General features: G+C 39.8%; 1 pseudogene; it reads left to right on the forward strand.

Moving 5' to 3' along the window:
* The first annotated feature begins 1,857 nt into the window (after nucleotides 1-1,857).
* Nucleotides 1,858-5,908, forward strand: LOC107146045 (annotated as a pseudogene).
* Nucleotides 5,909-10,881: the final 4,973 nt, after the last annotated feature.

Here is a 10,881-nt window from a genome sequence, read left to right on the forward strand (position 1 = left end):
GTGGCATAAGAGATATGCAGGGGCAAGCTCTGGACATACTTGAAGCTATTCCCTCTTTTTTCCTTTCCCCAGGCCAGTCTGCTTCCCAGAGCTCATGGCTTAGCTTCCCTGAAAAGCACTCCTGATATCTACAAGGCTTGTGTCCTCTCTTATATTTTTGAATTCTGTGTGTGAGATTCCATGGTGCTACTTTGCTCTCAATAAGCCCTTCCTCTCCTTGAGGATGAGATGCTGTGGCCCACCAGTTCTTTAATAGACTGTTGTTTTATAAGTAGGAGGAGCAACATCTGAATCATAGTCTGGCCATTGTTGACTTCTTCCTATGCCCCACACTGCACTACCCATCACAAGGCATATATTCCCATAAACAGGAATTGCCTGGGTTATGTCTGAGCTCATCAAAATTTGGGGTAAGCCCACCTCCATTCTACCTGGTTTCCTTGCTTGCCCACCTACAAATCCAGGTATTTCCTTCCCTTGCTGCATACCTCTGCTCTGGTGCACCAGCTTGCCCTGTACTGGCACTCCACAGGGTACAATATCATGCCTTCTAGAGTTCATAGGGAATTAAGGCTGGATTTAAGGTTTGGTTATTACTGCCTTACTTCACCATCTAAGGAGGGATTTCTCAAGATATATTTGGTTGAAAGCTGAGCAAGAACAGTTGTCAGAAACCCTCAGATCCCCACTATGGAACCAGGTTCCTTAGGGGCAGATGTCCTCTGCTTCCAGGAGGTTAGTTATAGAATTCAAAAGCACTTGAATTCTACAGTGGGTCAAGTTGAAGTAGGACAGAAGAAGCTGGACACCAGAGGAATTTTCAAGAAGCAGGTTTAATGACTATAGGATCCATAGTGGGGCTTGAGCCTAAAATTTCCTCCTCTGTACTGAACTAAATGTCTAGAAATTCTTTGAATTTTATGCATAGTGTTGGGGTTGGGGAGCTTGGAGGTTCATATGACAAGTGCTTTTCATTCCATCCTCTAGACCAGACAGAGGTTTCACACTTTTTTTCCCCTCCAAACCTGACATTTACAAAAAGAGGAAACTACCCACCACAATGCTCTTCTGCAGAGGTTTTTGCTGATAGCTGATATTCTTGTCTGACAAGATGAGGAGCTTCTATGTTACAAATATGTGGAGATTTCTGCTTAATTATGGTAAGGGTCTGCTGGGTGGGGGGTGGGGGTCTCTGTCCTACTAGAATGGATCACAATTTCCATGTGTACTATTAAGATATCCAAACTAAAAGTAAAAGCCACATTAAAACACTATCATGGAAACATAACTTCAAGACCAGTTTCCTAGTATATTTTGAAAGCCACGTTGTGCTTTTCCCACCAAGCCCTGCAAACCTTTCCTGGAGAATCTACTGTTCTAATCCTTTTTAACTCCTTCAAGCCAATGAACATTCTAGTTTCATACTATCCAGAATCCATGCATCTTTCAACCTAGATAGTCTTTGTTTTCACCATGACCCAGCTCAAAAGACATTTTTATGAAACTGTCACTACTGAGTTTTTATTTTTTCCTTGGAGCTTTCAGAGACATTTGTATTTCAATAATCATGCATTTTAGACTTTATTTGAATTCATTTTAGTACAGGATTATAATTTTAAGGGTGTTAATTTATCAAGGAGGAAGGGCTTCATGCTTTATTCCATTTTGTAACTACAGAAGTTAGCAAGTACCCAAGAACCTACTAGAGGTTATTTCAAAATGGAAGTTAGGGTAGCTCTGTATGGAGGCCTTGGAGCTGAACTGGGTGTGTGTGTGGGTGATGGGTGGGAGAGTGGGAGGAGCCTAACTGGTGGGGAGCCTGGGCCATACCAGGATCTAGACACAGGACATTGGGCAGGAGACTCCTGGCAGCTGCTTTCGGACAGCCCAGGGATGGGCAGTTTTGTTTTTACCCATGCAGGGTGCAGAGTCCAAGCACTGTAAGATGTCCACTAGGAAAACCTTGCCAACCAAGAATGAAGGAGAGATTGAAAATGCACACTATTTATTGAATAAGCTTTTTTGGGTCTTTAAAAAGAAAGTTAAAAAATCTTAGAAGAATTCATATTTTATATTGGATCAAGGAAGACTTTATGGATTTTAGTTTGAGGATTATTTGCATCTTTATGTCAATCAGTTTATACATGACAGTAGAATGTATATATACATGGAGTATAACTTCCCATTCTTATGGTTGTATATGATGTGGAGTTACACTGGTGGTATGTTCATTTATGAACATAGGAAAGTTATGTCCAATTCATTATACTGCCTTTCCCATTCTCTTTCTCATTCCTCCTCCCTTCCTCCCATTCCTCAATGTCCAATTTGGTGATACCCACCCCCCATTGTGAGTTAGCATCTGCATATCAGAGAGAACATTTGGCCTTTGGGACTTGGGGATTGGCTTATTCCACTATTAGAAGTAGTGGGAGAAGACAGAATGGAAAGAGTTGGTCTAATTTTTCCTGGGTTGTTTCCTAGCCTCTATTTCCATCCATTTACAAGCAAATGCCATAATTTCATTCTTCTTTAAGGCTGAGTAACATTCCATTGTGCATGTATACCCTGTTTTCTTTATCATTCACCTATTGAGGGCATCTATACCCTCAAAATATACTTTGAAAGCCAGGTTATATACCCATAGCTTAGCAATTGTAAATTGAGCTGCTATGAACATTAATGTGGCCATGTCACTATAGTATGCCGATTTTAAGTCCATTGGGGATATGCTGAGGAGTGGTTAAAATGGATCAAAAGGTGATTCCATACCAACTGTTCTAAGGAATCTCCATACTGCTTTCCAGAGTGGTTGCATCAATTTGCAGTGTATGACTGTACCTTTTCCCCCACACCCTTACAACATTTTTTGTTACTTGTATTCTTGATAATTGCCATTATGACTGAAGTGAGATTAAATCTCAGTGTAGTTTTAATTTGAATTTCTCTAATTGCTAGAGATGTTGAACATCTTTTTCATGTATCTGTTGACTGTATTTCTTCTGTGAAATATCTGTTTAATTCCTTTGCACATTTATTGATTGGGCTATTATTATTATTATTATTATTATTATTATTATTAGTGTTTTGAGTTCTTTATATATCCTGGAGATTAATGCTCTATCTGAGGTGCAGATGGCAAAGATTTTCTCCCATTCTGTAGGCTCTCTCTTCATTTTGTTGATTGTTTCCTTTGCTGTGAAAAATCTTTTTAGTTGGATACAATCCCATTTATTAATTATTGATTTTACTTCTTGCACTTTAGGAGTCTTATTGAGGAATTTGATTCTTAAGTCAACATGATGGAGACTTGGGCCTACTTTTTCTTCTATTAGGCACAGGGCCTCTGGTCAAATGCCCAGGTCCTGGATCCACTTAGAGTGTATATAACCATTCTTTATGCGATCAGTACCTTTATGACTGCATTGCCTGCATAGCAGAGTGAGAATCTTAGAAATGAGTAGACCCAAATCACTCCTCATTTACATTTTGCTCTTAGACTTACCCAGAAGGATAATTTTAAACTGGGCAAGCATCTTTTGTTGTGGAAGGCATTCGAAGCTATTTTTGATAACATTCTTTTCACATTCTTTCTCCAACTCTTTCCTGGTTTCCTCTTTTCTTGCCTAGCCCTTACTAAGCCTGCCAGTGGTACCTAGATGCATTTATTAACTCTGGTAGTTGAGTAGATTTGGGAGTTTATTTTTTTTCTGTTAAATTCATCACAAGACATTGAAGATATTCAATGATAAAGAACCATGTACACCTCACAAGGAGAAGTCAACTCCTGCACTGGGCTCTGTGGAGCAAGGTGTAGAAACCCTATAGCTTCCTGTGTGGATGAGCAGCCTCACCTTGGAAAGTATGGACTGTTGAAAATGATCAGCAAGGGAAACTTTGCAAAAGTAAAATTGGCATAACACATCCTTACAGGCAGAGAGGCTACAATAAAAATAATTGACAAAACTCAGTTGAATCCAACAAGTCTACAAAAGCTCTTCAGAGAAGTAAGAATAATGAAGATTTTAAATCACCCAAACATAGTGAAGTTGTTTGAAGTCACTAAAAAAAAAAAAAAAACACTCTACTTAATCAACATGAAGTATGCAAGTGGAGGTGAATTTTTTTGACTATGTGATTGCACACAGAAGAATGAAGAAAAAAAGAAGCAAGAGCTAAATTTAGACAAATCGTGTCTGCAGTACAGTATTGCCATCAAAAGCGATTGTTCACAGAGACCTCAAGGCAGAAAATCTGTTGTTAGATGCAGATATGAACATTAAAATAGCAGATTTTTGTTTTAGCAATGAGTTTACTTTGGTCACTAAACTAGATACATTTTGTGGGAGTCCTCCATATGCAGCCCAAGAATTCTCCCAGAGCTAGAAGTACCATGAGCTGGACATGGATGAGTGGAGTCTTGGCATTATTCTGTACACTCTAGTCAAAGGGTTGCTTCCCTTTATGGGGGCAGAATCTTGGAAGGAACTTAGAGAGTTTTGAGGGAAATACAGAATCCCTTTCTACATATCCACAGGCTATGAAAAGCTGCTCAAATGCTTTCTGGTGCTAAACCCAATTAAGCTAGGTATTCCAGAGCAAATCATGAAGGATGGGTGGCTCAACGCAGGGCATGAGGAAGATGAACTTGAACCCTTTGTTGAACCAGAGCTGGACTAGAAAAGAATAGATATTATGGTAGGAGTGGGATATTCACAGGAAAAAATTCAAGAATCTCTCAGTAAAATGAAATATGATGAAATCACAGCTACATAATTATTGTTGGGGAGAAAATCTGCAGAGCTGAACACTAGTGACTCCAATTCTAACAGCAATTTTTCACTTGCTAAGGTAAGGCCAAGCAGTGACCTCAGCAACAGCACCAGGCAGTCTCCTCCCCACAAAGTGCAGAGAAGCTTTTCTTCAATCCAGAAGCAGAGAGCCTACAGTGACCATGCTGGACCAGCTATTCCTTCAGTTGGGGCATATCCAAAGAGGAGTAAGATAAGCACTGCTGTTAGTGACCTCAAAGAAGATGGAATTCCCTCCTAGAAATGAGGTGGCAGTGCGGTGGGAGGAGAGGCAATTGCTCAAGCCAGTCCAATGCTTGGGAAGGCAAGTAACCCCAACAAAGTGGACATTCCTAAATGCAAGAAAAGCCCTGCTGTCCCCAGCAGTAGCACAGCATCTTTAGGGATGACACAGCAGAATTTTTCGTGAGAGAATCATGGTGGGCAGACATTCAGTGATCCAGAATGGCATGGAGAACAGCACCATTCCTTATCAGAGAATCACAATTTCTTCAACCCACAGTATGGACTGTTGAAAATGGTCAGCAAGGGGAACTTTGCAGTGCCACCACCCAGGACCAAATCCGCTTCCCCCATAGGCACTGCCAGTCTTAGCGCTCCACCGCCAGCCCCAGGAACTGGCGAACTGCAAGATACAAGGCCCTCCTTCCTTGCCCAGCCTGGCCCAGGAAGCTATGCCATTGTCCCAGACTCCAAGTAGAGGCTCCACTAATCTTTTTTAGTAAATTAACTTCAAAACTCACAAGAAGGCTTCCAACCAAGTATGAGATGAACAGGAGCTATAAGGGCTCAAGTCACAATGCTGCTGATCAAAAGGATCTCTGCCCTTCACCTGGAACATGAAAACCACTAGTTCCATGGACCCCAATGACATGTTGCAGGAAATCCGCAAAGTGCTAGGTGCCAATAGCTGCAACTACAAGTGGAGGGAGCCCTTCCTGCTCTTCTGCGTCCATGGCACTCAGAGAACCTGGTGCAATGGGAGATGGAGGTGTTTGGGACTGTCTCTGCGCTGAGTTCAGTCCAAGCGTCTATCAGAGACATCTATAGCTTTCAAAATTATTGCTTCCAGAATTGCCAATTTGCTAAAGCTGTAACCCAGTCATTACGGTGTAAATTAAGTAGCAATTTAAAGTGGTTTTCCTGAACACTGATGGATGTATAGAATAATATTAGGCAATATTGTTTGCATCTTCTAAATCATGGCAGTGAAGTCTGAGGACAAGCGCACGTCTGGGAGTGGAAGCTGGCCTTTTCTACTAATGCACTACGTTAAAGTCATGTGACCCTGGGGGTAAAAAAGAAAAAAAAAAGAAATACTCATTTGAGACATGGAAATTTCTAACAGTTCAGTGCTCCATAAGTGGCTTTCAGTTCAGAGGAAATCCATCCCTCCTAACAGGCTCTCCGTTTAATGTAGTGTGAACTACCATGTAATGATAGCTACCTGGGCAGTTAAATGCTTTTATAATTAAATCTTTATTGAATAGATTTCTTTATCTTTCCTAGGCAGTTTCCCGCTGTGTGCTTAAACTTGTTGGAGTATTGTCATAGAAATGTGATTTGTGTTCTGTGGCAGGGGAAGATATAATTTTATTATATAAATAGGCATTGAATTGCAAAAAAAAAAAAAAAAGATGTCAACACTGGCCAGGTTAAGTTAAACTAGTGCTGCTGTGCCTTTAGAGAGGCTATGTGGATTTTTCCTATGCCACACACTGCCTTTCCTCACAATCACTTGCCTTATTCAGTCCCCTGACCTTGGTATACATCATCCACCTCCCTTTTCCTGGCCAACCCCTGCTCATCCTTTAATACTTGACTCATCACCCTCAAATTTAGGAAGTTTTTCCTGACTTTTACAGATTGTTTCAGATCTCTCTCCCACTGGAATTTCTGTAGAACCCCATCTCCTGTCCTAGAACATTATGTATAGCTGCCTCCTTTGTGGAGGCTGTATTTCCAACACGGTCAAGAACAAGCAAATGTTTGTAGAATGAATGAGTAAAAGAATGAATGAGTGGATAATTCTCAGAGATGCCACCACTTGACCCTTACTGTTAAAATCTAGGATAACCTACTCCCTGGGAGGATCTTTAACTAATGCAAATTTATAAAGATCTGGCCCCAGATATCTCTGATTAGAAATTACAAAGGAAGTTGAAGATAAGTATAGGATTCCTTACAAAAATCTCAACCTGGCCTTTTGGGACTTACCTTCACAACTGTAGTCTTGAACTTAGGGTGAGGTGGCTAGAATGAAATCTGTCACAGGCTGACTGCACTGAATTGTAGTTCAATTATAATTTATGGATCATTTTGGTCTTCATGGGCCATTATCACAACTGAGTGTCTTGGCCTTATTATGGCACCTACGCTCATCCATCTTGCAAAAATGGACAGTCAGACACTAAGTACCTGTGGAGAAAGCCATTCCCAAGCTGTGCAGGTTAGTGCTGATCTCTGATGATTTCCACATTATGTTTCTGGACTGACATTATAATTTGGTGTTCCCCATTTAGGGGAGTAATGACAACATAACCCATTATTGAATTTGCATAATTTTTAAACCCTCTCAGTTTCTTTCAAAATCTTTCTCACTTTCCTCTAAGACTGGAAAGAGTTTGTCTCTCTTACCTTTTCTTCATTATGATGGTTTTTCTCCCTTCAAAAATCTGATTGTGTTTTTTGAAGTTATTCATTTTTAAAAAAAAATGCTTAAGAGAGCAAAACTGAGATTTATGGACCATCTAATAACTTACATAGATATTATATTTACTTAAAATCTCAGTTCTATATTCACAGTGGAAAATAATTTAATTAAGAAATAAAGGTCTCTGAGAGTTTTTTTCTCTGTGTAAACATTAGCAGATGCTTTGAAATTAACATTCTGCAAGTGGACATATTTTGCTAAGTAACTTTGCCATTTAAAATGAATGAATTACTAGCCAGCATGGTGGCACACATGTAGTCTCAGCTACCTGATACTCAGGAGACTGAGGCAGGAGAATCACTTGAGCCCAGGAGTTGTAGGCCAAGTAGGGCAACAAAGTGAGACCCCCATTTCAACTAACTAACTAACTAACTAAATAAATAAATAAATAAATAAATAAAAAGAAATACTGTTCTCTGACCAGTTAGAATGTTGTATTCTGGGATCTATCCACCTGAAGCACTTTGCAAACTTACTAAACATGTTCCAAGAAATCTTGTTGATTTGTAAGGGTCCAAGACTTACCTTAGAATAGCTCAGGTAAAGGAAGCTTTATTTTACTTGGTAGAGAGCTCAGAACCATGGAACCTGATGGAAACAGGGAGTGGAACTCACTCCACTGCATAGCCTCACCCTCATGGCACCTGCTTCTCACATACCTGCTGAGCTCTTCCATCTTTACCATTTGGCATCTTCTTCCCCTGTTTTTCTTTCCCTTGTGTGATACACATGCTTTTTGAATTGCTAGGTCTTCAACTCCACATCATGAGTTGGATTTGCCATCTTCTACTTCTAACTCGGGGTCACGGTTGCCAATATCCAAATTTACAAGAACTGAACCTGAGTCTCAAAGCCTGTCTTTCTGAGACACATCTCACAAGGGCTCTGCCTGTCCATGCTACTCTTTGGGTAAAATGTTCAGTGTTGCTTTAGTCAGCTGTGACTGTAGTGGGGATCCTGTGGTATGAACATGAACCTTTCATGACCTATTTCAGTCACTTTCAGGCAGAAAGTGACAAAGGGCATTTGCAAGAGGGTACAGCTGAAGTATGATTTTATCATTGGCATTTATTTAGGCTTGTAACAACTGTTCACTTGCACCCCTGTAGCTTTTCTGCATGAAATTAAGGATGGGTGCTGTCAGTCTTCACTCTGGATGACCTTCAAAGATTCAAGATTCTTTGCCTGAGTGGTCTCCAGAAATTCATCCAGGAAAAAAAATAAAAAAGAACTAGAACCACAGTGCTGACCTCCTACCAGTCCCATAACTTGCTTATGCAGTTCAAACAAGCATTAGCCAAAAGAGGATATGCTGTCACAAAAAGCCTTTCCAGGATGACCCTGGTTATGATTGACCTCAGAAACTGCTGTGTCAAAATTGGGGTGCTCTCTGTTTTCTGTGACTTCCTGCTTCCATCTCTGGCCTCTGTGCCACCGCATGTCAGCTTCTTTGTTCTCAAACTAGCTCACCCTTTGGGGAGCTTATGCTCAGAGCTCTAGCATAACTTTGTAAATTCACAATCAGAGATGAAAAAAGCTCTAAAAGATTCTGGGAAAAGATTCTAATTCATTCATGGTGGTCGCATATTGTAATCAGAGCTTTCCAGAAAAATAGAACCAGTAGGATGCACATATGTATCAGCATATAGAATGAGATTTATTTCAAGGAATTGGCTCATGCAGTTGTGGGGACTGGCAAGTCTGAGATGTGTAGGGCGGGCCCCATAGGCTGGGAACTCAGGTGAGAGGTAATGCTGCAGTCTTAAGGCAGGATTTCTACTATGATAAATCTTAGATTTTGTAATTAAGGCCTTCTACTAATTGGATGAGACCCACCCATGTGATTGAGGATTATCTTTACTTAAAATCAACTGATTTTAGATATTAATCACATGTACAAAATATTTACAGAAACATATAGATTAGCATTTGATTAAATAATCAGATACTGTAGCCTAGCCAAATTGACACATAACACTAATCAAATATATCCATCCCATGTTTCAATGAATAGGTCTATGAGGAATTGAGGATCGTTTGGAACAGGTAGAATTTTTTGTCTACCATATGCCGACATGTCAGGGACTTTTTAATAAGAATGATTAGTATAAAAATAGATATCTGCACACTTATAAGCCAATTCATTGGCCTATATGTGGTGCTGTGCTTTATATGTTCCCCTAAAAGTTCATGTGTTGGGAATTTAATACTCAAGTTCATATGTTAATGGTATTTGGATGTGAGACCTTTGGAGGCAGTTAGGATTAGATGGGATCATAAAAGTGGTATAAGAGGAAGAGAGACTCAAATTAGTATACTTGTTTTTTCTTGCCATGTGACGCCCTCTACCAAGTTATGTCTCAGCAAGAAGGCCCTCACCATGCTGTGAGCTAAACAAACCTTCATTCTTCATAAGTTATGAAGTCTCAGATATTTTATTATAGCAACAGAAAATGAACTAAGACACGGGTACATGATGTAGCTTAGATCTCTTTTCTTGTCATTTCTTGGACTCAGTCCTCATACTGTCATGTGGAAGGGAATGAGGAAGTAAGAATAGGAGGGTGCTTGCTTTACTCCACTTAAAGGTAGTATTATTTCAACTTGTATTTTTTAGTTTTTATCTTGCAATATTGAGAATACTTTGTTTCTTATAGTTCTGAAGAATGAGTGAAAAAGTTGCAAGAGAAATAACAAATTTATAATGTAAGGTATTTATTATCAATAGACAACACATATACTAACAATCCATAAAAATTAAACACTGTTTCCAAGTAGGGTTTGTGGTTCATGGTATCATCTCCATTTCATAGAATTGTGCATTGTTAATTCCCGTCAAATAACATAATTTGAATGCTATTGCATGAGAGATTATTCTGGGTCTGCATATTCGGTGGTGGTGAACCTTGTGGTTAAGATGCTGCTTTCAATGAGTGCTTTTAGTGGGTGAGAGGAGGGATGTGAAAGAAGGAGCCCACACATAAATGCCAAAGAGTGTTCGTGTGATGATAAGTCTCCTGAAGAAACTAAAACAAAGAACGTGATAGAGTGTGGTCAGTGGGGGTTGTGCTGTCAGGCACACCCTCTCTGGGGTGATATTTGAAAGATGGTATATGAAGTAGGAAAGAGTGTCCCATGTAAAGATACGAGAAATCTGTGGTTGACCTCATGTCTCTATTGCTAATTGTGAACCTGTATATAAATAAACTTCTGATTTACTCACATTCATACTATATTCATATTTTACTCACAGTTTCTGCTTTCTTATATCGTTTTCTTACATGTCATCTAGATTCTCAGTTTTCCCATGAATATTTAGATTTAGCTCCCAGTGCTGCTGGTTCTCCCTGGGTTCAT

Source organism: Marmota marmota, unplaced genomic scaffold, assembly GCF_001458135.2.
Source record: "Marmota marmota marmota unplaced genomic scaffold, marMar, whole genome shotgun sequence".
NCBI classification, from domain to species: Eukaryota; Metazoa; Chordata; class Mammalia; order Rodentia; family Sciuridae; genus Marmota; species Marmota marmota.